This window comes from Neopsephotus bourkii, unplaced genomic scaffold, assembly GCF_033783945.1.
Source record: "Neopsephotus bourkii isolate Nb327-2 ecotype Australia unplaced genomic scaffold, CSIRO-AGI_Nbou_v1 NB_1572, whole genome shotgun sequence".
Taxonomy (NCBI): domain Eukaryota; kingdom Metazoa; phylum Chordata; class Aves; order Psittaciformes; family Psittacidae; genus Neopsephotus; species Neopsephotus bourkii.
In genome coordinates this window covers 840,049-866,002 of record NW_026902048.1, presented here as the reverse complement: position 1 = coordinate 866,002, position 25,954 = coordinate 840,049, and the positions used below count along the sequence as shown (strand labels likewise).

At 47.4% G+C, this 25,954-nt stretch overlaps 1 protein-coding gene across 1 annotated transcript in view; it reads left to right on the top strand.

Moving 5' to 3' along the window:
• The first annotated feature begins 1,063 nt into the window (after positions 1-1,063).
• SMAD3 (SMAD family member 3) overlaps positions 1,064-25,954 on the top strand; it is a 112,694-nt gene continuing 87,803 nt past the window's right edge. The window contains exon 1 of the mRNA XM_061371151.1: positions 1,064-1,068. The gene's annotated coding sequence lies outside the window, so the exon portion shown is untranslated. The remainder of the gene's footprint in view (positions 1,069-25,954) is intronic.

The following is a 25,954-nucleotide window of genomic DNA, read 5'->3' as shown; positions in this document are numbered from 1 at the left end:
ATGGAGCTGCCTCAACCACAGGGGGACCATGGGAGGAGCAGGAGAACTGCTTCCCACAGGGAAGCATGAGGGGTACATGTGCCCTTCTGCCCATACCTCTGGGGTGATGCCAAGAGCATCCCCATATCTGGTGGGGTCCCTGGACACAACTGCAGCCAGGAGAGCTCAAGCTGCAGCTCTGCCTTGCACATCTCTGGGGCTCCAGAGTGAAAACAGCCCAAGAAAATGTAGGAGCAAGATCTCCCTCAAGCCCTTCATGTCTGTGTCTTTCTGTCCCTTGTTCAATGCTGCTGCCTAAAGCAGACCCCAGTGTGGTGCTAAAACTACGCCAGTGTTTCTGCCCTGGCTGAGCAGGGGTCTGAGGGATGCAGGGCTGTGCTTCTTTGCATCCTCTGTTTGTCTTGAAGTTTGTCTCCTTTAAATAGAAAAGGGGGGGGGGGGGAATCTTTTAACTGCAGCCCTCCAAACTTTGCCTGGAGTTGAGAGATCAGCAGATACATTGAAGGGATGGCAGTGTGCTTGTGGGCTTCATCTGTTTTGTCCCAGAAGCTCAGATCAATCTGATCTTTCCTCCTTCCCCATGATGAGAATCTGCCCCTGCACAATAGTGCCAGGAGGTTTGGGATGCTTCCCAGTGCCTTGCTAACTGGGTTGGAGGGACACAGCTGCTGACCCAAGCTTTGCATGGGCAGATGATCCATAGTCCTGTTGCTGAGACCCAGCTCAGCATCCTGGTCCCCAACATGCTGCTTGTCTCTGCTGTGAGCTCAGGACTGGGATGAAATCCCCCCAGCAGCAGCCCCAGCTCCCCATCCTTCCCCTCCTTCTTACCCATTTCATAAATAATTTTAATATAGTACAGAGTGGCTCAAAACAGGAAACTCTGCTGTTTTAGTTTGGTCTGGAGTCAATTTTCCTAATCCCTGCGGTGGAGTTGCTAAGTTACCCTGTCCCAGGGCCCTCGCTGCTGGTTTCATGTGGAAAAAAAAAGCATAATAAAACAAAATACTGTGTTCTTCCCTCAAGTGGTGGGGTTTGAACAGGCCGGGGCTCGATGCAGCGCGGAAGGTCCGGCATGGTGAGCGTGTACAGCGCTGCCATTTAGAAATGGCATTTCCCGCAGCTGAAATCCAGCCAGCCAAAAGCAAAGTCTTCTCCAAGGTCAGGGGGGTCAGACATGAGACGAAATGAAAGACAAACAGTGGCCGTGGAAAGCTTTCACTGCCATCTCCTCCGGTGTAATGAGCCCTGGCTGTGTGCTTGGACAGAGGCCAAACATTCATTTACCACAAATCTTCTGTAAATGATTACATTACCTTACATTAGTTTCTGTAGTACCCCCAACTGTTCCTTCCAAAGCAAGTTAAGCAGAAGGAAAGCTGCCACTTCCCTGTAATTATTCTCTCTCGACCAACAGGCCACGTTCCTCCCATCCCTCCTGCCTGGAGGTGTGGGATGGAGGGGGACAAACCTGCCTTCTCACAGTGGATCATTGGGTGCTGTTGCCTCAGATGAAGGAGCAGTGGCACCCACTATGGACTGGGAAGGGTGAGGAGCATGGATGCAGCTGGAGGTGCAGAAGCTCCCTGAAATTGCAGCTAGGGACAGGAGTGGATGCTCAGTGTTGCTTCACACCCATGAGTGATGGTTTGCACTTTGGCCCCTGGGTGTTTCCTTTACTGACGGGGGTCTCTTGGGGTGAAGTCTGAACCTCAGCAAGTGTGATCTTGGTTCTCACCACGGGAGATTAAGGCATTTCTAACCCTGCCGCAGTCCAAGCAGGGCGTGAAACTGGTGCTTTGGATCAGGTCACTTTCTGACTTGCAAACCCTAAGTCTACTGTGCCATCCCAAGGTACAAGATCTGGATGTTTTAAGGAAACCTTGTATCTCCCTAAGCAATTCCTCTTTTCTCCTACTCTACCTCTTACTTTCCCTAAAACAGACTAAAGCAAAACCGCTTGACCTCATCCCTCATCTTTACCCACACTGGTATCCCCAGCACACTCCTCTGCTATGCCCATTTGTTCAAGCTGCCTTTGACCACTGGAGGCTCCTTTGTAAAGTTCAGCCAGCCGCTCGTGGGTGATGAAAGACCAACCAGGCCATTACAACCTGGTGTAAACTCACGGTCTGCTGGTGTGAACTAGTTTTCCTAGACAGGAGTGACAACCACATGGTGATTTCTTCCCTCTTCAGTGCTCCTCATATGACAAATTCCTGCGGCTTGCAATATGGGGCCAGTTTATTTATTTTTCCCTGTCCTACATGTGCAGCCCATGTTACAGAGAGGCAGAGTGATCCCTATCTCAACAGCTTTCCATGTCTCCAAGGCACAGGAAATAGCATCTCTTCACCAGCCAAGACTTACAGCTACTCTTGAGGCTAGTGTCGGGGGATCACACCGCTCAAAAAGCCCTTGTGAAGATGCTGTGAGATGAGCAGCACACAGAAAATAACCCCAGAGAGTTAAACCCTGCTGAAGTTTAAGCCAGGGAACACCATCACTTTCTGTCATTCCCAGGTGTGCTCCCCTGTGCGTCCTTCCTTGTGTCCTCCCTTCCCTCTTTGAGCCCTTTCCCAAGGCTTTCTGCAAAGCTGCCATTTGTTACTGATTTTATATAAGCTGCAGCAGTTTATTATTGTTATTAATTCCAGGCACATTTTTAATAGCACTAATAGGTCAAAAGAGAGAACTGCTCATTTGTACACCCTTTCCTTAGGCTGTAGCTGGTTTAAGTGTGGCATCTCCTCAGCACAGAAACAAATGGGAAAGAGAGATTTAGGCTGTTAATGGTGTTTGTAAAGTGCTGAAGTATGAGGGTGAGGGAGTGAGACGCAATAGCAGGAGGTGTTTAAATATCATCCTATATGAGCATGGGGTGTTAAAAAGAATTCAGCTTGTGTTGCCTTATGGGAGCATGGGAAAGTGGCACTAATCCTGCAGTTAATTCCTGTTAGACCGGTAGGCTTTTGCAGTATTACCCTAAAGGCAATAGCCATAATTGCCAAATATTGTCCTAAAGTGTTGCAATATGGCCAAAAGTGAGCAACTTGCTCTTGAATTTGTCCTTGTGCTGAAATCCATAGGCTTCAACCAATGGAGGAGCAATGGAGAGTTATCATTCCTCATCATTACATCTGTTATCTGGCTGCTAAGGTTTTGTCACTGCTACAGATTTTCCCAGGAAGGAAGAATGCATTTGTGGGTGTGAATTTTGGAGTAAATAACTCCTGATGTGTGCTGGGCTTGTCTGGAGAAAACTTACACCTGCAAAGCACGAGGATGCCTGTGGGGGTCCTGCCCTTACGCTTCAGCAGTGAAAACCAACAGCATTTTCCCTGTTGGCATCACCCCCTTCACCTCCTGGACCACAGGAGCCTTTGGCAGGGGATGAGGGAAGGTCACTGCTCTCCATGAAAGACCTTGCACGGGGCAGGAGCTGTTTCTGACCCCCCATGGGAGCTGCAGCCATGCATCCTCTCGATGCCATCATCACCATTGCTTCTGGGCATGGACTCTGCTGCCCCCCAGGCTGACAAACTGGGAACCCTCTGGGCCTGCTGCAGATTAAAGCAATCAGAATAACAGTGGGACATAAGATGGGGTAGGAAAACCCCAATTTTAAGGGATCACAAAGGGGCCCTGGTTTGAACGGAAGCTTCTGCTACCAGGAAGTTTGCCTTTTGTTTGATCTATTTTGCACATCCCTATTAAATAACTAATTATTTAACATCTTTTAAAGCTTTGCTATATATTACAGCAGGCAGGACACAAATGGCTGCTTTTAATAATATAAAAGCCCATTAGCTTCATTTACTGTTAATGTTAAAATAAACATGAGGCAATTTAGATATACTATTCCAATTTCACGGAAACTTTGATGTTTTTCTTCTCCACTCACATAATTAAGGGAAAAAACTACTAATGATATTAAGTTTGTACAGTGTTAGACAGAAACAAGCTGCAGTAGAAATTGCAGCCATTAATACGGAAAAATAAAATATTTAAGAGGGGAGATAAATGAAAGCAATTTTAATAAAGTAAAATGAAGAAAATTAATTTTGGAAACTTCCAGTGTTCTGGAAGCGCTGTCGCTTTATGACACATCTCGTGCTTGTCTCTGGTTGGGGTTAGGTGGATGCAAATCTGGCATTATTATTTGAACACCTACCTGCTCGCTTTTTCTAGTGCCCATTGTTTTCTGCAATGGCCAAAGTCTGCCCTGATTTACAGCCCAGAGTCTGGCAGCAGCCAAAGGTAGGTTTATCCCTATGAGATGCTCTATCACAAGCTTTTCTGGGAGGCAGGGGGACTTCAAGCATCTCAAACACCCTAATGCCATGCCAGGATGCAGTATGATGCTGGTCCAGCTGTATGGGGCTCATCTCAGGTGGCATCCAGCATAGATTCAGAGTGTTTGAAGGAACTGACATCTGTGTGTGGCAGGGTTTATGCCTTTTGGGGGGGCAGCAGTTAGGAGATGCTGCGGTACTGCAGGGTTGAAGACTGAGCATCAGCATCGGTAACATAGAGAGCAGCTAAAGGGGCTCTGCAGCACATAGAGCTGGACTGAGATTCACTGCATGGTGCAAGTTTGAGTCCTCAGAGCAACCCAGAGCTGGAACAGGAACAAAAAGGAGTCTGTACTGAGGGAGGTTAGAACAGAGGTAACCTGGGGGTCCAGCAGCTGAGCACCAGCCTGTGCTCTCGCTGTGATGGAGATGAGACCAGTGAGGAACATCACAGAATCACACAGTGGTTGACAGGCTGAGAGAGCTGGGCTGGCTCAGCCTGGAGAGGAGAAGGCTCCTTAAGGGGGGACCTTAGAGCAGCTCCAGTGCCTAAAGGGGCTGCAGGGAACCTGGAGAGGGGTTTTGGACAAGGGCCTGTAGGGACAGGACAGTGCTCAAGGCCAGGTTAGGTAGGGCTTGGAGCTCTAGTGGAAGGTGTCCATTCCCTCAGAAACTTCCCACTTTTCCAAAGTCTGGAGGAAGGATTAACTGTCATCCACTTCACACAGCCTCTCCAGTGCCTCTTCCACACCATCAGCTCCATCACTGTAACGTGTGGCAGCCATTTACAGCAACCCATTTTTAAAAACAACGCCGTGATTTATTTTATGCATTTATTTACAGGAAATGATTAATTAAATAAATTCTTTTCATTAATTGTTTTGCAGACAACCCGAAGAGATAATCGTCACATGCTGACAGTCACTTGCCATCAATTATCCACATGCTGCTGCTGTCAATGAATCACAGCCCCTACCTGGTGGGAGAGTCACTGCTGGTGCCACTGAGGCATTTCACCAATAATGTACAACGGGGGAGGAGATGAGATGCTACTTTCAGACCGGCTGCGAGATTGATATGCAAGCCAAAGGGAAATGCATTAAACTATTTAACTGCTTGGAAATCCAGTATAATGAACAACCAAAGGTATCTTATTACTAGTTCACTGTAGCTTGCCTTTATTTATTTGTTAGCATTTAAATTCTGTTCAGATTAGTTCTTGTGCTGGAAACACTCTTGTGGCCAGGGCAGGTCCTGCTCTTGCTCTGCTGAAGGTCATGGCTGAAGCATCAAGTCTGTGTTTGCTGAAGTCACTGCAACAGGGAGTGGGAAGGGAGAGGGATGTGGGGTGGTGGACTGTGAGCACAGAGGAGGTCAGGGACTGGGACAGCACTTGTGTGGATCTGAAGTTGTGGCATTTCCGTGGGCATGCGTGAGCATGTCCTTGCTTCTCAGGGTGGTTGCCCCTTGAAGTCATGTTGCTCAAGGTCATAGATCATAGAATCATAGAATGGTTTGGGTTAGAAAGGACCTTAAAGCTCATCCAGTTCCAACCCCTGCCACGGGCAGGGACACCTTCCACTGGAGCAGCTTGCTCCAAGCCCCTGTGTCCAGCCTGGCCTTGAACACTGCCAGGGATGGGGCAGCCACAGCTTCTCTGGGCACCCTGTGCCAGCGCCTCAGCACCCTCACAGGGCAGAGCTTCTGCCTAAGAGCTCAGCTCAGTCTCCCCTCTGGCAGGTTCAAGCCATTCCCCTCGTCTTGTTCCTACAGGCCCTTGTCAAAAGATCCTCTCCAGATTTCTTGTAGGCCTCCTACACCTTGATGCTGGGGCAGCATCTGCAGCACTGTAGCTCAGGGCTTAGGGCAGAGACCTGTTAGGCACCATGGTCCTAGTGCCTGGGTAGTATTTCTTATGGCTGTTCAGGATTGTGGAGAGGAAAGCAAGTGTCCTGTTTCCCAGTGCCATGCCATCCCCATCAAAAGCTCCCTTGTGCCTATTAGATAAAGAAACTCAAAATCTTCTTCCCGTGGCCAGTGTCACTCTGGCTGGGTGAGGGGATACTGAGACTCCTCAGAGCTGAGAAGAGCGAGGCACCCAGTGAGCAAAGTTCTTGTGAAACCGGACCAACGTGCTCAGCGATGTCTGAGCTTCCCAAACATGCCAGAAGGCCATTAAATGGAATGTATTCAGTGCTAAGAATTATGGTATCTTTAGAACCAAAAGTGTATAATTAAATTATAGCATCTGAGATTGGAATTGCTTTTTCGCTTGTAGGGGAAGAAGCAAAAAAAGCAGACATTTTAATAACATGTCATAAGTTTTACAGTTATTGGATTTTCAGATTGTTTACAAAAGCAATATTGTTAAATTGCATAGTTGGGGTTTTTTTTTCTGAAGTCTTTTGATAAAAAGAATAAACTAACGCTAATGTTCCCAGGAGGTAAAACCAAATTGCATTTCACTTTTGTTATTTGTTTAATTATCCATTCAGGCAGTCACTATATAAAAGTCATTTTCAGCAGATTCCTTCTGAAAGTCTCAGGCTCCAGCTGTAACTGCAAAGAGCATCCAACTTTTATTTAACGTTAATAAGCCAAGGCAAAGCCTGGTACTACCAGCACCTTGTCTGCGATTCCAGCAGCCTTTACAAGGGATATGGGTAGGAGGGGACATCAGACTGGTAATTCCCAACACATAGGACTTGGGGGATGTTTGGGTCATAGTGTCCCATTTATTTTAAATAGGGAGCCACTGGGGATCCCTTTCTAAAAATCACAGTCCCCAATGGCCCAGGATCAGCACAGTTTTACAAACCACAGTGTCAAAGCTGGGTAAATCTTGAGTGGTTTGAGGGGGTTGTGAACTCCCTGGGTAATGTTTGGTGGGATTTTGTCCTGCCTGTTTATCCCTGTTGGTGGTAGGAGAAGGGAGTCTGTGCTTCAGGAGCTGGGCTCGCTGTGCCATAACCTGGGTGAGGCTCATGTTTGAAACGTGACCTGGCTCAGCTCAAAGACAGGAGCCGTTCTCATGGCTGATTTTGTTGGTTGTGTCTCACTTTTGAGGAGATTTAATCAGTGGATTTCACCTACACCTTTCTGCCTCCACCAAAATTCTGGTGTTCCTCTGCAGCCACCCCTAGTGAAGTGCGTGTTTTTAGCAAAGGTAGTTTCAGGAGCCTTTAAACACAATTCGCTTGACAAGGAGACATTTTCCATAGCTGCAAACCGACCAAAGCACTCAGTAACTGCTGTCTGTGTACATGCTACTGCATGATACACCTGTAGATGTTTTCTCTCTTCTGTTAGTATCTTATTCCAGAGGCTGATTTCTGCCATGCTTGAAGCACTGATGCTGATATGCAAGGTTATTTTCCAGCCTTATGCAATACCAGGGAGCTCTTTTCAGGTAGTAGCAGGAGCTGACCTATTCCTGGTCATTTTGTAGGACACCCAGTTGAAATGTCTTGTTCTTCTGGACTTACTGCCACATAAAAGCAGCATCTGAGCTGGGGGCTGCGAGGTTAAAAACAGAAACAGGTCACAAGGAAGCATAAACTGAGCCACCTTTTTAGCTGTCTGCAACCAGTGGGGTGAAATGAAAGGAGAAAGCATTCCATCTGTCAGGATGAGCAGCCTGCTCCTCCTGCCTATTGGCCGTTAAATGCTTATCCGACAGTGGGAGGGAGGTTATTAAGAGCAGTGAATTCCTTCGATAAGTTCTCCAGTCATAAAGAAGTTTGACTCCTCATTTGCACATTTCTCCTGGAATCAATCAAAGCAGAAAAAGCTGGAGGATAAAAATCAATAAGGGAAGAACAAGGCTGTGCAAGGCATGGGAAGACATATAGATACAGATGGGTCAGTGCAGGGCAATCATTTAGTGGGCTAATAGATGGGACAATGATAATACAGAATTGCTCAGATGCTGCCTAAGCCGATGTGATTCAGTGGCTCCAGAAGTTCTGGTCTGGAGCATCTCACAAAGGGATGCTTGGATTCGCTGCAGTTCGCAACCCACTTAGCTGCAGGTATTGGCAGGTGTATTTATAATGCAGGGGAAAGGCAAAATGAGACTTGCTTTGGGTTAAATACCTAATAAAGAAGGACTTTGCTAACAAATGCTCTCACTACTCCAGTAGATACTCGTTGCCCAGTATGGATTCAGAGGCTGTCACTGCACAGCCTGCTCCTCCTGTGAAAACTGCACATTCAGCTTATAGCAAACTTTGCCTTCCCTCAAAGCATCACAGGACACGGGGGGACTAATTAAACCTCCTGACATCGCTGTGGCTGGAATTGGCTCTGTCCAAAATCGCAGTGGGGAAACTGAGGCACAGGGAAGGTGTCTTTGCGCATGGCAGGGGGTTGGAACTGGATGAGCTTTTAGGTCCCTTCCAACCCAAACCAGTCTGTGATGTTTGATTCTGGACTGTCAGTGCCAGCAGCCTTCCAGTGCTGGAAAACTTGAAGACCAGGTTAGGAAAGCATGTCCAGGAGAGTTTAGACAGGGCTGAGCCCTGGGGCATGAGGGCAGTAGGTGAACAGGCAAGGTCCTCCCAGGCCTATGCCCTTCTTTGGGTGCAGGGTGCTGCCCTGGGCAGGCTTTGCAGGTGCCCAGATACTTTGGGCTTTTTCTGTGCCCTGCAGCTAAAAAAAGGGAAGGAAACCCAAATTTCTTGGTAACAGCTGTGTTTCCTTAACAAACAAATGTTCCCTTAAAACATCCAGGATGACGAGTTGACAGTAATGAAGTAACATCTGTCCAATCAGTGCACTTTTTGGCAGCCCCAGAGCCTCCGAGTGAATGTTCCCTAATGTTCACCAGACACTCACAGCACCTGCTCTTCACCCCCAGCCTCTCACCGCTGCCTCCAAATGCAGAACAGATGTGAGGGCTGAGATAAAACCCTTCCCCAAACAATCTATCAGGTTAATAGCACTGATCAAACAAAACAATCTCAGAACATCACTTATTTTGCTCCGGCCACCATCTGCCTTGCTGGGGCATGAACCCTGCCATTAACGCTTGCAGGGATGCCAGAAGGAAGGGCTGGGACTCTCAGGATATGGCAAGATGCTTAAACAACACCTATTATGGACTATCACTAGTGCTGGGACTGCAGCACTTAGGGATGTTTCTGCAAGGAGTAATAGCGGGATAGCAAGAGCATTCCTGTATGCATCAGCTCCCGGGTGGCCCTAAGCCTGCCTATGGCTGGGAAAACAAAAAGCAAGGATACTAGAGAGGTATTTTCCATAGAGACTGAGGAATGTTGTTGGTATTACAGATGGTGCTGCAAGACCTGGCATATCCAGTGGAATTCTGGTTGCTCATGCCCAAGACCAATGAAACCAGCAGGAAAGGACAGTTTGGACACTGGATCAGCTGCAAAGTTCATCTCCTGAGGGGCAGTTTGTCCTGTCTGGCCCAGTGCAGGTAAGAGCAGGGGTGCAGGACTGTGTTATGTTGGTGTGGAGGGAGGCAAGGGGCTACTTGTGGTGTATGGCTGCTGTTGTCCCGCTGTCAGGATCACCCCTGGCTCCCCAGCACTCTATGAGATGCCATATGAGCAAATCAAGGTGATCGCCCTGTCTGCCCCTGTTAGGTGCTTGGCTCATGCCTGCTACACTTAACTACCAAATTCAATCATCAAGCATACACCAAGAGACACAGGTTCAAGGTTGTCCTCCCCACATCTAGCCATGCATGGCATTGGCACCGACCCCGTATCTCCTGCTGCCTGGTCCCATCTCCCTGCACACTGAGGCAGCATGGGCTGTATCCCATGAGGGCAGCAATCCTGCCTGGGCAAGTGGCACTTCAGGACTGTTTATTTTCTATTTAATTAGCTCAGCTCCATCCATCAGCTCAGGGGTCAGCAGGTCCCAGCCCTGAAAGTGCTGCCATTGCTGCCTTGTTGCTACTCATTTTTCAACAGCCTCTTTCATTCCCTTGCTAAACCCCTGCTTAGAGAGGTCCCTCCAGGCTGTTCTCTGTAATGGGGCATGTTTACAGGGCTGCAGAGTGACAAAAAGAGCAGCTACTGTCTTTGCTTCTTCCTCTGGTCTTGTCTTGAATGGAAAGAGCAAACCTCTTCTCTCCTTCTGAATGGGGGCACGTGAAAGAGCCTCAAATGTGATGCTGAGAAGGCCCAGGGATATCCTATGGGACATCCTGCACCTGGGATGGAGTTGCTCCTATGTGCCCAAGCCACATGGCATGGCACAGCATCGCCAACGTGGAGCATCGGGGAGGACTGAGCAGGGTATGGTAACTGTAAAACCATGTCACACACCGATGGCAGCACAGGTTAAGTAAATGGAAGCCTTATTACTCATAAAAGATGTGATATGGAAACACTTAGGGCGACCAGTCAGATAGAAAGAGCTAATTTAGAAATCTATTAGGTGCAAAAAGCACAGCATATGTGGTGCAATAAGGGAGAGCAATGCAATCACCAAAGCATATGGACACCTTCCCCTGCCTCAACATATCTGTTAGCTTGGCCTATCAGTTCCTGAGAGCGCTGTCACTCAGGATTATTAATGTGCTGCCTCAGCACTTGCAGGGAACAGCCACGGGCTCTTCTCTGGGTCACAGCAGCAGCTTTCATCTCCAGCCAGCCCTGCTCCAAAGCCAGAGCGGTGGCTGAGCTCTGAGAGCTCTCAGGTGCTGCTGGCTGGTGTGGGGTGATTTCCCTATCACGCATACACACAGTGACCAAGCCCCAGGTATGTACTATAAGGTGCTTGCTGGCATCAGGAGGTGCATGCTGGGCAGCTGCAGATGGGCAAGGCTGGGCTGCTCTGCATGGTTTTCCAGAGATCTGCCTGCAGACTGGAACAGCAGCTGCAGACAGTGGGTTGTTGTACTCACCAGCCACTCACACTGAGTTATTAAGGCTCTTTTATTTGCTGGGCTGTGAGAAATAGAAATTGATGCAGATACCTGGAGATGCCAGCTCTGTTTGGCAATTAGATAGGATCCTTTCCTGCAGTCCCAGTGCTGGGAGGCAGCAGGACAGAGCTGTCTTTGCAGAGCTGTGTGCACCCCAAAGTCCTTCCAGGAACATTACCTTCTGCCTGCAGCCAGGCTTGGCAGCACAGGAGGACACAAAACCATCCAAGACCATGAAAACAGCAGAGACCACAGGCATAGAGCATCGGTCCATGACATCCTTTTGTGCAGTTAATGGCCCTGGCTGCCTGGAAGGGCAGTAATCTGGAAAGAAACTGCCACTGCCCAATTGCAGCCAATGCTGGAAGTGCTGTAAGCAAAGCATTCACTCGCACTAGGGCCAGGAGTCTCCCACCTCTGCCCTTCCGAGGGCTGCATTCACAGCAGCACCTCCCTTCCCATGGCAGGGGGTTGGAACTAGGTGATCTTAACGTGCTTTCCAGCCCAAACCAGTCTGTACTCGGGGTCAAGGCCATGCCCAGAAGGGCTGTGCTCCGTACTGAGCAGCGGGCGCCGAGCACCGTGTGCTGCTTGCAGGCAGCCACAAGAGAGAGCCCGTACACCGGGAACGGGCACTGCGAGGGCAGAAACCGTCCCGGCTGCTCTCATCCATGTATTCCGCTGGGTCTGTTGCGTTTGGGGGCTCAGGGATTTTGGGGCTGTTTCGGGGGCGATCTGAGTATCTGGAGTGATGCAGTGACCTGAAAACATTAGGGTGTGAGGCTGGGTTGTCACTGTGTATAATTCAGAGCGTTTCTGACTTCCCATTCTGCAGCACAGGGGCTGGGTTTGGAGCAGAAGTTGTTTTGTTGCGGTGGCTCCTGCATAACCATCACCTTCCTGCTCACGGTTCCTTGTAACACACATAAGCTATTTAAACCTGGGCCAATCGTAAAAGGGAAATGCATGCATTAGAGACCAGAGCATTAATGAATATAACTGTCCTTTAAAAGTCATTGCAGCCACAGTACTATATTCACACTAAGGGTCTGGCTCAGAGCACATCTGTGGAGATTGTGTGGTATAATATGAGCTAGAGGGAAATTTGATATCAAAGTAAAATATCCTGCCAAAACCTTCTGAGCTTTTGGGATAGAAATTCCCCTCTCCATGTAGAGCATGGCTGGGAGCCGTGCCTCTCCAATGCCTGCCATCATTAGATCTCTTTCTGGGGCCCAAAAGCTGGATTTCTTGTCCCATTAACACAAAGCAAAGATGAATTAGCAAGGGTGGAAGGTGAAAGGTCTGTCTGCAGGCTCGCCTGGAGTCAAATAGAGGGGTCTCAGCTCATCTTGCATGAAGCGCAGCAAACTAAAGCCTCAGCCTTGGGGCTTGCAGCCACTGAGTTTATGTATATTGATTTCACACCTTCACTCATTTGCTTCAGCTTTCCATAGTGCTTTCATGCGGACAAATTTAAGGCCCAGCAGAGAAGGAACATCCTTAGCTGGAAAAATCAACTGTGGCAAATTTAGCGATAAAAGTCAATCTTCCGTGCTCCTTTGTTTTACTGCGTGTTGTACGAGAGGAGACATTCATTTCATCCAGCTGGATTTTCACCCTGAGCTTTCCTTTGGATCAAACAGGAGGGAGGGAGGCTGCTGTGCTTTGCTCTCCCTAGAGCCCAGCCCCACCAGTTACCTGAAAATACAGGCCCATATGAATGAGGATGCTAGGGGGGTTGTATTTCTTTTTAGACAAATTCCAAGGAGCTGTGATTTCCAATTGCCTTTAATTTTAGGGAAATGTAATTAGGCACATTTTGCTGAAGTGAATGATATTGGATCAATGTTACAGAAATGAGGGGGTCACTTCTCACCCCCTTATTTCTGGTGCTGTTTCTGGAGCTGTGGCCCCTTTCCTTTCTGATTCAGTTTGATCTGATCACAGGACAAAATCAAGTCTGTATTTTTTCCTGCATCCTTTCCAGTCCTCATCATCTTTCTCCACTCCAGAGAAGCTAAATCCAGCTTACACATTTGGCAAATGCACTTCAGGGCACTTCTAACCTCAAAAATGAGACGGTTTTATTTGCACCTGGGTGTGTTTTGCAAGAAGCATCTCAGCACTGAAAGCTGCAGGTCCAAAGGTGGGTGCTGCTGGCATGAGCTGGGTCCTGTCCCTCGGGGAGAAGCCTTTACCTGTCCTTGCAGAGGGACCCAGCCTTGGCTTTGCTGAGTATTTATTTATCCCCCTGAACGGGTGCAGCTTCCAGTTTGCAGGGCAGAAAGCTGGAGCTGGCTGAGTCACCTTTGTTTGGATTCAGAGTGCTGCTCCCAGCTGCAGCACATTCGATCTGTTCCCAGGACTGAGGAGATTAAGAGCAGGATCATGATGGAGGTCAGGAATCCTCCGTGCTCACTGGGCTGAGGTGAACACTGTGTGCAGGGCTGTCACCCCCTGAAGGCTGCATTGGTTGTAAATCAGGACTACAAGCTGCTCTGCCACCAGTACAAAGCAGAGGAGGGTCAGCAGAGCAGGTTTTAATCCTGGACCTCCTCCGCGAGCAGGGAGCGTGCACTGGAGAGGCAGAGCTCAGTCCAGGTCTGGGACTGCGTGTGCCAGTGTGGGAGTTGGGCCACTGTTCTGTTCTTTCCTTTGTAATGGCAATTAAGAACAGAGAAGGTCAAGGAAAAATGCCTACAAAGTCTTCGTATGTTCACCCAGGATAAATACAGGTGGATGGAAAGGGAGAAGAAAGAGGTCACATGGGGGGAAAGGAGGTTGGTTAACCTAGAGTAAGAAATGCTCAGGTTGGCACCACTGTGAGCCCTGCAGGGATGCAGTGGAGCATCGTCCTCATTCACAAGCATCAGCACAGGGAATTGCTAAAGGAAAATAGGGACCAAAACTCCTTTTACAGTCATTACATGGTCTTTGTTATATGTATCCCACAAAAATGTGCTTTAATCCTGGAGTGGGGGAGAAAGTCTGTGGTTTCATCCCTAACATCTAAGCAAGGGATTAAAAAAATCCCTATTTCCGCATACACATAAATGGCTAATTTTACTAGGCAAGGCTGTGGAAGCAGGGTGACCTGGGTCGGGGTGATTCATGCACAGCAGGGCAGTAGGAATTCCTTGTTCAAGGTGTCTTTTCCCTCAATCTGCTTGGTCACTGTGTGAGTAACAGGGAACCTCAACTCTCTGTTATTAATATGCCATCAGACCATATGTTGTCAGCCTCAGCCCATATGTATTTTTGAGAAGAACCACCTGTGAGTAATTCTGCCTCCTCAGAGTAGTGAAATGTGCTTCAGTGTGCAGGGAAGGGGGTTCAGGCTTTTACTGAATTTGTAGGAACCTCCCTACAAATGTGGGTCATCCCTCAGGGGTTATCCTGGTCCCTGTGCTTTCGGTTGTGCCACCTCCCTCCTGCAGGAAACCAGCCCTGAAGAAGAGGCTGCTGTTGTTTTTCGGGCAGTTGATGGTTCTGTTCATCTCAGGTTATTTAACAGCTGTCAGGAGAGATGGTATTTCAGTGGAGGCACTGCCAGTGAGTCACCTCTGCTGCCAAGGACAGAACACAGGCATACTGGGGGGGTGACAAGGATGAACGGCTGACCTGCTCAGGGATGTCGGCAGGGCTCAGTTACCCCAAATAGACACACAATAGGGTGTGTGCCCGAGTCCAGCCACAGGCTCCCTTTTCTTTCCTTCTACTTCATTTTGTAAGGATTTCAGATGGACTGAGGCCCTTTTCAGAGCTCTTGGAGCCTCTTATCCACTGCAGCTTTGGCATGTGCTGCTAAAGGATGTCCCAAAGACAGTTGTGAGTTTCCCATTTCTGGGGACATCAGGATGGAGGGTTCTGTCTCATCCTCTCTGAGCTGGTGGGGATGGCTGCACTCCCAACTGGGAAGCAGGAGAAAGGCAGAGCCATTCAGAGAGGTGGCTGTCACTAAGGAAGAAACTTCACCTTTTCGGTTTCAGGGAGGAGAACTCATTTAGCAGCAGCAACCACGGGCCAGTGAAAGTCTGGAAGTAGCTATTGTTTGCAGATGCAGGAGGAGATGTTTGCTAAACACGTTCTGAATCAGTGTTTCACTGGATTGAAACCACATGCTGGTGTGGCTGATGTGTGTGTTGTTTCAGGGTAAAACATTAATGAAAAACTTTTGGGCAAGCCACTTCCAGTAAACCCTATAGCCCCTGTGTGTGCAGTGCTGGGAATGCATGAGAAAGAGTCCAAATTAAAAGGGTGAATACAACACAAGAGTTGTTCCCCATTCCTTTTGTGTCCTACCCATGCTATCCTCACTCACCCAGCACACGCGTGGCGAGGGGCAGCTCCAGCACCTGGCATTATTAATGTGGAAACCTGGCACCTTGGATCACTCCCCTCCGTCTGAGCAGGCTGGAACTCACAGAGCCTTTTTTTTTCCCCTTGCAGACGGAAAATATTCCTCAGTGGAGCCCCAGTATTTGACCGACCAAACAATAACACTCGCTTGAAGCGTGTCCAGCAGCCAGGTACACAGCAGCTCTGCTGCCTTCACCATGGGTGCACCAACACCGGCTCCTGGCTCCAATGAAAAGCTTCAAAGCTCAGCACGATGCTTTCCAAACACGAGCCCTTAGCAACTGGGGATGCACCTGAAGGTTTACACCTTGTCCAGACTGGAAGGAGTGAGCAGACCATGGTGCTGTACTGAAACTGCTCTGCAGCCACTGCCCAGGTATTTCTTCATCATGGTGTGCTTTGGAGGGGGTTAAAACCACCTGGACTTTGCCCCCAGCTTTTAGCAATGCTGGAAATTTGGGGTTAGGAAAAAACAACATGGTTTTGGGCAAGTTGTTATATTTCAATACCCAGTGCAGCCTGTCAATGGAGCTGTGCAGAAATGCCCACTGCAAAACCTTGTGCCTTTGGAAAGAGAGGTTTGGATCCTCTCCTCTGCTCCTCACACAGTCCTGGCTTCACAGAGGAATGCTTCTGGGACAGAGTCACCCTTAGCATATGGACATCAGCATCACTGGCAGGCTGTTTGCTCCCAGGCACCCCCTAAATGCCATTTTGGGTAGGAGTAAGGCCAGTTGCTGCTTCTCTGTGTCACCCAGGGCACTGAGTCAGCAAAGCCCTTCAGCATATGCTTAAAGTCAAACTCATTCAATTAAGCACATTTGCTTATTTTAATGCCTAGATGTGGCTCAGATACTGGATACATTTGCTCTATATGCTTATTGCCTTTCTGGACTGCTTTATTTTCTGTATCATTTGGGCAGCAAGTGCTTGCTCATCCTTATTCTGCTCTAGCTGTGAGGGTTCACTCTTGCTTTTAAGAAAAATCAGGAAGCTGTAAGTGCTGCAAATGGAATGGGATGTGTGGTGTGAGAGGTTGTGCAAACGGAAGAAAGAAACAGCAACAGAGCCCAGTGCAAGTCACAAAATGGAAGGGGGAAATAACTGGGGTGAAGATGCATTTCAGGCCCAGCAGCATTACACATCGTGTGTCTGGAAAGGGAACCAGTTTATCAGAGCCTTCACCCTTCTTTTCTCTCCCAGTTTCTCAATGGCCTGCATTCACAAGAAAACTCACTGCACCAGCTAGCAGCACCTTTTTTCTACTCCTTGTATTAAACTTCTGGTCTTAAACAAAGCTTCAAACTCACTGAGGTCTTGTCCTCACTAGCAGTGGCTTCCAGTGTGTGGTACCAGCAAACTCCTGTGGTGGAAAGAGTTTGTGCTGGTGAAGGAAATGTTCCCTTATACAGGAATACCATAAGGTGTGGCACCAAAAGTCCTTCTTGGCCTGATGGCAAGAGCGCAGTGGTGGGGCTTTGGCTGGACATAAGCGTGGCGAAAACCCATTCTCCTAAGCAGGGAAGCTGTGCCAGGGGCAGTTTCCAGAGCAGAGCAGACCTTTGTTTATCAATCTTTTGAATTGTCCATTTAAAGTAGTGCAGAAGGTTTAACCCACCACAGATTTTTGAAAGGAAGTTTTGGAACGATCACTCTCATTCACTGGAAGGGTATTTTTAGAGCAATGACTCAGTTTAATCTTTCTGGAAGATATTGTTTAAGCCTGTTAAATTCCATAGGATTTCTCATGGGATTGACAATGAGCGAGAAGTAGACAGACAGCTGATGACCAACACTGACTACTCCGGGGGCTGTTTTCTGTTCAAGGACTCTCTTCAGTAGGGGCAATCTTAAATGTCATGCCTTGAAAAAGAACCAGAGATATTTCAAGGTCCCCTTTCTTGGTGATCTCATGTCTACACCAGGGAAACCTTAATTATAAATCATAGTAACACCAACGGGGATGTATCATACCCATCCCTGCAGCCCCTCCTTGCAGCAGGAGCCCTGCTCCCAGCTCGTCCTCCCTATCTGCTCCCTCCTCAGACGGTGTTTACCAGAGCCTCCCAGCACTGGCGGTCAGAGCAAAGGGAGGAGAAGGGTTTTGGCTTTAGGGATTCGCACCAAAAATAAACCCCTCACTGGGAGCCAGGCAGAGCTGGAACCTTGGGAAACGCTCCCGCCCAAACACACAGCCGGCCTTCCTCGGGTGGAAAATTAGAGATGGGTATTGGAGCAGTCGTGGGCAGCAGGTCGCCTGCACAGGGTTTGCAGAAACCCCTCTTGCCTTGACAAAGACATGTCCTGGGCTCAAATAACCAGTGACTCAAGCAAGAGCAGATGCTGATGGGCTGGCCAAGGGCAGGTAGTTCAGAAGGAAGCCCTAACGTCAACAGGGATAACTGTGGGTGAAGAAGTTTGGCCAGCACCACTCAGTTTAAGATTCTCACAGCATTTGATTTGCAAAACTAAGATGTCTTTGATTCTGCTCTTTCTTGAACTGCTCAGAAAAGAGGAATTTCCTGAAGCTAACGATTACCTGGTGTAAATCATGTCTCCTGGGTGTCCTCCTTGGTGCACCGTTTCCCTCCATCTGCCTCTTCTGATGCACCAGAATACTCCTATGGCTTTTGAAAGCCCATCGAGTCAATCTCCAAATTCATATTTGCAGCAAAACATTCCTGTTTGCATGTGGTGTCAGAACAAGATAAGTGTCTACGCAATTAAGAACCAGCTGTTGCTGGCAGCTTGCCCCAACCGGTCTCGACAAGGAGCAAGACAGGTAGCCTGCTTTCATCAGACCCCAGAATCACTTTCAAACCACCCAGCATATTCACACCAAGAAAACAAAACAAGCATTCTTTATCAGCCTGTAAGAATGGCACCTTGGTTTGGGTCCAAAGCACCAGATGAAGTTGTTCTAAGACATAAGCGCTGTGGGGAGGACACTGTGTTTCCACAAACAACACCTGGCAGGAGGGATTACAAACAATGCTGAAATGGTGCCAATCTAAAGCTCTTTGAGGCTGAGATCCAGGGCAGGTGTGGCCGTGCTTTCAGAGTCACCCCCAGCCAGTGTTTCAGGAACTTGGCATCAACTGGCAGGGCCAGATTTGCTAAGGAGGTCAGCATCCAAGATGTGGCGCTCACTTGGAAACCTGTCCCATAATATCCAGCAGAGAAATACATACCTTGAGGGCATCACAAATGCTTCCCCACTGCACCAAGCGCAAGGACAGCTAAGATCCTGCTTTCTCTCCTTATCTCTCTTTTCTTTCACTCTTGATTTTTTTCTATAGTTGACTTGAATTTCCAAAGCATTACAATTTGCAATTACTATTCATTAATTGTATTATAGCAGGGAATGTTCCCAGCTTGGTGCTCCAAACCATCTCTGTCCAGCCTCAGGAGAGGTGGGAGCTGGGTCTTAGCTCCTGGCATGCTTCGTACTGGGCTGAACCAAACCCAGACGTGGACACCCATAAATTCTGGGAAAGTCTGGTTCTGAACTCTGTGGCTTGGACTCCTCTTTAATTACAGGTCACTGGTAAAGCTGGTTGGAAAATGTTAAATATATTCTCTGCAAAAATGGTTCTTCAGTTAAATTTTTTGCACAGATTTCGTTCCTTGATTATTGTATCCTTTTATTGAGGTGTCACATGTATTTACTTGCCCATTTTTTCCCTCAGCTTCCTTTTTTCCAATAGAGGCGTGGATGAAGTGACAGAAAATCAAAACCTTTGTGTGTATTTTTGTCCAAAAACTTGGAAAATTCCAACCAAAACAAAGGAGCACTTTACCCAAGAGCCATTTTTGTCAATGAAGCGCTCTGTGAAAAACCAAATTGAAACCAACCCTGGTCCACAAGCTAAACTGTACCCAGGGCTGTTGTCCTCTGCTGGGAAACCCCACCACAGGCTCTGCTGGCCTCCTCCCAGGTATCTGGGTGGTAGCTCCATGTCTTCAAGGCTGGAGAAAGTCGTAGCTGCAGCTAATGCAGTGAGCTAAGTGGTGCTGTGCTCGGGAGCATGATCCAAGCAGGCAGATGTTCCCGGGAAGTGAAGGGTGTGGAAAGAGAATTTCTGCAGCACGTCAGTGGAAAAAGGATTAAAATCAAAAGAAGAAAATGAAGGCCAAGTGTCTTAAGCAATGGTGCTTCCTGCAGAGCCAAACAACAGTGAGGGCAACCACCCCTGGGAATTGATGATGTAGAAGTGCTCTCCTGCCAGAGGAGGAAGCAAGGAAGTGGGAGGAAGCAAGTCAGCAAGGAAGGCCAATGCTTCTGAGTAGCTTGACCCACATCCCATTGAAGTCTGCATTTTATTATTAGAATCATTATTTGCATTGTGGTAGCATCAAGTGGCCCCAACTGGAAGAGAGCCTCATTGTCCTAGGCACTAAACAAACACAGAATAAGCAACACTCCCTTCCCCATGGGATTTGCTGGCAAACAAGACACACAGAGGGCTGCAGAGGACAGGAAATTATCATTTACTGGCATTCACTGTAAGTATAACGGCACTTCTGTGCTAATGAGACTGTCTCCCACTACCCTTATTCCTATCTAGGGCCTGATCCAAAACCTGATGGAGTCAGTGGAAATGTGGACTTGAATACAGCACAAGCCAACTCATTTATTACACTCCCTTCCGGATGTCTGTCCACACAGCTCCTAAATAAGCAAGAATTCTGGTTTCCAACCACCACTGGCTGAATAAAGATGCAGCCTCGAGACAGAGCAAGGACAGGGAGATGTGCTCCCGGGCCTCCTAGAGCTGGCAAATCTAATTTTAGGTTCATCAGCCTTGATAAACTCCATTTAAAGACTGACTCAGGAGGGAAAAGCTACTGTGCAGCTGTGCAGAGGCCATGCATGAAGAACATAAGCCTCTCTGATTCCCCCAACCTTCAGCTTTCTAAGCTGGAGATTACCAGAGCAGCCTCAGAAGGGAAACTGGAGCTAGCTCCAAGGTTCTAGGTTCTCCCTAGATTAAGGTCACTTGTTTTAAAAATGATTCATTTTCAACATTTTCCATGCAAGGTGCCTGGACTCCCTGTGTACATCCCCAGGGAAAGCAGAGTAGAAAAGCATATTCTTCAGGCACCCGAATCCCAAATACAGCCCTTGTGCTGCCAGATAGATGACAACTAAATTGCTCCAAATCATGCCTTGTTCATCCTTCTATGTTATTCAACTGACTAGTACCAGAAGTCCAAGTCTGGTAGATGACGAGCACTTTGAAATCCATTCAAAACAATGGGAGCTACAGAAGTGTAGCATCACATGTGCTGGTGTCCCAGCAAACCCAGCAGCTTCTGCCCAGGTTTGTGGCAGCTCTGAGAAGAGGAAACTCTCTAGACAATAGTTCAGAGAGGTGTGGGCAGGGAACCATTTGTGGGCAGAGACAGAAAAGCAAGAAATCTTTTCCAGCCCAAAGGGACCCTGACCCTTTCGATGTACACAAGGTGTCTACTCTCTGACTTGAATGATGCTTCTTTTTCACAGGAGGGCTTATTTTGGTACTGAAGTGTCAAAATCAGGTAAATCAGCTCAAAAGGTAAGAAATGCCACTAACAAAGAGGGATGCTTCACCCAGTCTATGTGAACATATATGCCCTTAAGTTACAATGTCATCTACCATATGATTACACAGTTTTCCTCACAGGGCTTCTGTCTCTTTCCATGTACAAACTTGCTTAGTGAACCATTATTCGACCTCTTGCTCTTCCTTGTTGTGTAATGTGTGGCCCCATGCCTTATTTACTGTGCACCATTCAAATCTGCCATGAAGACAGAATTATTCACTTCCTTATGAGCTCTCTCAGGGCACTGATGACAAGCATTAGCAAATTTGTTTGTCACTGTTCCCCTGTGAGATGTAGGGGTGGTATAATGGTATAATGCTGGGTTTATAGATGACATTTGAGGTAGAGAAATCAAGTTCAAGGGTGTTCACCAATTCTGGCTATGGGCAGGATGCATCTGTGATCATAGTCCCACACAGTGCTGGAGCTTCTTGAAGCCCCACTGTCTTCAGATCCAGTTGGGAGTCAGGAACTTGGTGAATGGAGAATGTATATTTACTGACCATCTGGGAATTTTTTATTGAAGTGACTTGCCTAATTCTGCTCAGCACTTCCGTGGCAGAGGCAAGGATTTTGCTGGCATTTTTTCCAGCTCAGTTTTCAGCTGCATTAACTGGTTCTCTTTCTAATTTCCTCCATAATTCACTACAAGCTTCCCAGCTCCTGCAACAGGTTATAGCCTTCATCACCCTGCAGTCCTAATTCATCCCTTAATAGGGTCTATGCCTGCCTGCTGGTAGAAACTGAGGGGAAAACAAGGATGTGGTAATATAATTTGTAGTAAAAGGTTTTGTGGGGGCCACAGTAGGATAACACAAACAGGTCATCAGGTTTGTATCTTCTCTGGTTCCTTCCACAACTCATGTTCATGCCCAGTTTTGTCTTTCTCCCCACTCCCCTTCTGCATATATCTCCTGTTCCACGCTCTAATGCACAACCAAGATTTCTGCCCTCTCTTCTCTCCAGCACTGGCATTTGTTCCCAGTTTCATTGACCCAGCTTCATTCTGCAGGTTGCCACAGCTTCCAGCTCTTCTCCGTGTGTAGTACACAACGCCATTGGACCCACACTGTCTGCAGCAGCCATGAGCTGCAGTGGCAAAGCCAGCTCTGATGAGTGCTGGGATAATACCTCCTCTGCCAGATCAGGCCACCATGGACCACAGGTGAGCGTCCACCAGGTCCCTTCTGAGCACTTCCACACTGCAGTTCTTCATAGTTTTGTGATTTGGCAAACTTGAGTGATTTTTCTTTTTCCCCAGAAATAGCTCCCTTCCCTTGCCAAATTTCAGGAGAGAAAGGATGGTTCTCAGAGGAAATGTCACTGAGTTGTTGTAAAATAGGCAAAAGAACCTCTTTTACTCTGCCCCCATTTCTGAAATGGCTGAATGGTTTCACTTGAGTTAATTTAAATCAAAAGAGTGACTAAAACCTCAAGGCAAACCAGAGGCTATGGCAGGCCTTTGAGATGAAATGTTCAACTCAAGTGATGAAAGTCTGGCAAAGATTGCAGCAAGCCTTAGCATCGAGGCTGAGCTACAGCATCGACTGTAATAACTGCATTTCACTCAAGCAGACTGCAGTGACCTCATACTGTTCTGCAACTAAAGAAAGTGAGACGAGACAGTGATATTAAAGGTATTAAATCATTAAAGATTGCAGAGGTGGTAATCTTTGGTTCAAAGAGCTAGCACACTCTTGTGCTGCCAGGTGGAGATGGCTGAAGATAGGGCTGAGCACTGCATCCATCAGCAGGTACACTGCTATGCCTGTGACTGTGCTGAGAGAAAGCTAGAGCACGTCTTTGTAGCTCTTTCCTTTCATTTCTCAGGGTGGATTTCTGGGTGTGGAAGTGGTTTATAAGAAAACCAGAATCACTCCTATGTATCTTTAAAAAATAAACTGGTTTTAAAGGGGAAAGCTTGTTTGCAGAAGCAGGGATGACTTGAGTCAGGGACCTGAAGTGACAGGTTAGTGAAGGAAATGCAGAACAAGTTCTGTCTTGAAAAAGGCAGTGGAAGTCGGGGAAGAGGGCATGTTATATCTGAAGTTCTAACCCAGTGGATGGTGCTATGGCAAGGCGAGCGTACCAGTCAAGTGGGATCTGTCTGGCTTATCCAGGAGGCTCTTTCCACAGCCAGCCTCAGATGTCAGGAGGGGAGTGGCTCTTGCCTTCCTTACAACCCTCACAGTGACCTACTTAGTGTTTAACAGGCGGCTGGCGACCGCTTCGGCTGCGTGAACAGGCATAAACCAGGGATCAGTCAGGACACAAACTCAGATGTGATAAAAGCAAACGGTCTCTAGGCTCAGGATTTACCAGCACGGGTCTAAATTCATTACCAATGGCACTTTTTCTAGTGGCAGATACTAATCACAGAGGTCCTTGATCCTGCAGATTCCCTCAGTGCCATTCTGTGCTCCTCTTGATGTTAATACATGCTCCTTAGTTCAGCTTTGCATCAGCACAGCTCTCTGCCCATGCATGTGCTTTGGGACAGGTAGGATTAGTACCCAGCAGCTCTTTTTAATTGCTGTGCAGTTAAGAAAATACAAGCAGATATATATCTCTTATAAACTTTTAGTCTAAAAAGTCTTGTTTAGAGAACAGAATAACAGTGATCCCCTAATATAATATATTTAAACATCATGATAAAAATCCTCTCTGGAGAATCTGACAACACACTATTCCACCAACATAATAATGGATGGTTTTCTTATTTTAAATGCCTTGCCATTAAAGTTTAATGAGCAATACTTACTTTCACTCTAAGCTTATTTTTCTCCTTGACAGATTGGATACTTAGTTTGGATTTGTTAACATAGCTAGTCATAAAAATGTCTGCTTCAAAGAAAATGATAGATACTGTCCTGAGGAAATTGGGCTTTGATGCCTTATTTGATTTCCATGGCAAAATAAGTTCATAATTTCTTGTTTGGAAGAAATGAACACGAAGTGCTACACAGAGCAAGCTAATAAGCTCCTGCCCCTTTTTATTTGCCTGGAATTTAAGTTTATGTCAAGCAGAACATACCATGTAGTTCAGTCCTGCCCTAACTCAGGACTGTGCTTTTTAACAACAGGGGGTTCATTTGTGGGATTTCTGATCTAGCTTTAGATGTTTGCAGGACTTTCCACCCTCTAATCCTTCATAGTGGTACAAGGAGTAACCAGAAATGAAATTGTGACTAAGGCTCACATCTTTACGTAGAGGTTATTTATGGCATCACACATCTTAACCAAGTGTCTGGTAAATGTCCTTTGTAGTGTTTCCAGTTCTCAGGGTTTTACTTTGAGTCTCACAATATTTGTATTTCTCTTAACCTTTCAGTTTCCTTCCCCAAATGATCTCTGTCCTTAGTTTGGAAAGGGAAGGCTCAGCTTGTGAATTCTCATGCTCCAAGACAAGCACACGCTTATTTTGAAGCAGAAAACAACACAAGCTGCAAGGGAGAAGGGATGAGCCTGACTGACGATTTTTCTTACATTCAATTTGTCCTTCCTCTGACAAACTCAGACTCTCTTAGAACAGTCTCTGAGCTCTTGCCAGGCTTTATGCTTCAGGAGCAAACATGAGAGGAAAATCTCCTTGACCCCCCTAGTGCTGTGGTGCCTCATGGGTTAGTGTGTTGTTAAGAGCTACAGCAGAGAAACAAAGCGAGTGATTCAAAGACCTGCAAGAAATATCCACAGGGAAAAAACTGCTGAGCAAGGAATTCAGAATTCCTTTAGCATCATTTCCTTACAACAGCTGCCATCCCAACCCTCTTCTCCAAAGCCAAGCTGCAGCACCTACCCAGGAGCCTTTTCCTAGCTCCGACAAGGGCATCAGGCAACCACCTGATATCTGAAGACACTGAGATCCGCAGGGAAAGAAAAAGCAGACCACGAATAGACGGTATGAACCCCTACAACGTTGCAGCAAGCGTTTTCTAATTTACTGCAACGCCAGAAGATGATTCACCACAGTGTTCCTGTTGCATAATCTTCCCCACAGCTCAGGAGAGTGAAACTAGAAAACCAAAGGTCTCGCTGGGCTTTCAGTGACATTTCTGTTTAGACTGAACTTTCAGCTAGGAAAGTGTGAGTTTTTCTCTGATGACTAAGGAGGGGGAGCTGATAGAGTAAGGTGTTGTTTCAGAAATGATAAACTACTGAGTGTACCGGATTGTCATCTCCCTTGTCCCGGCGTAAACCCCAAGCCAGACCACAGGCTTCATCTGCCCTTCCTGACTTACACACAGGTCTTATTGCAATGACATTCTGGTCCCTGAGAGAGCAAGACTAAACTATGACAGGTCCTGCAAGGCTTGGTTATCAGGGTGGAAGGTATCGTGGGGTTCCCCCCACCCCAGACCTTTCAGTGACAGCAGGAGGTCTGGAAACTCCAGGCACATGTTTGCTCTGCCCCAGCATCGTGCACATGGTTTCCAGAAGCATCAGGCTTGCTGCATGCCTGCAGGATCTCCTGGACGTGCAGTAGCCCCGGGCATAAGGGCAGCTGCCAAACTGCCTGTGTATTCCCTGGGAAATTCCACCCAGGCAGCAGTAAGAAAGCAGCAGGCAGCAAGGATTGCTACTTCAGAGCCTCTGAGAGGTGTCATAGCTGTACAACTGTGTGGTTTAGGGCCCCAATCTACTCTTTTATTCCTTAAAATCAAGTGAATTCGTGAATACTGCACATCTTCAAAGGAACATCAGGCTGAAGACTACATTCTTGCTGGGCTGTGTCATCTTAGGTTAGTGTCTGAGTGCCAGGTATATTTCTGTGCTGATTTGGTGAATAGTTTCAGAAGAGCCAGTGTGAGCA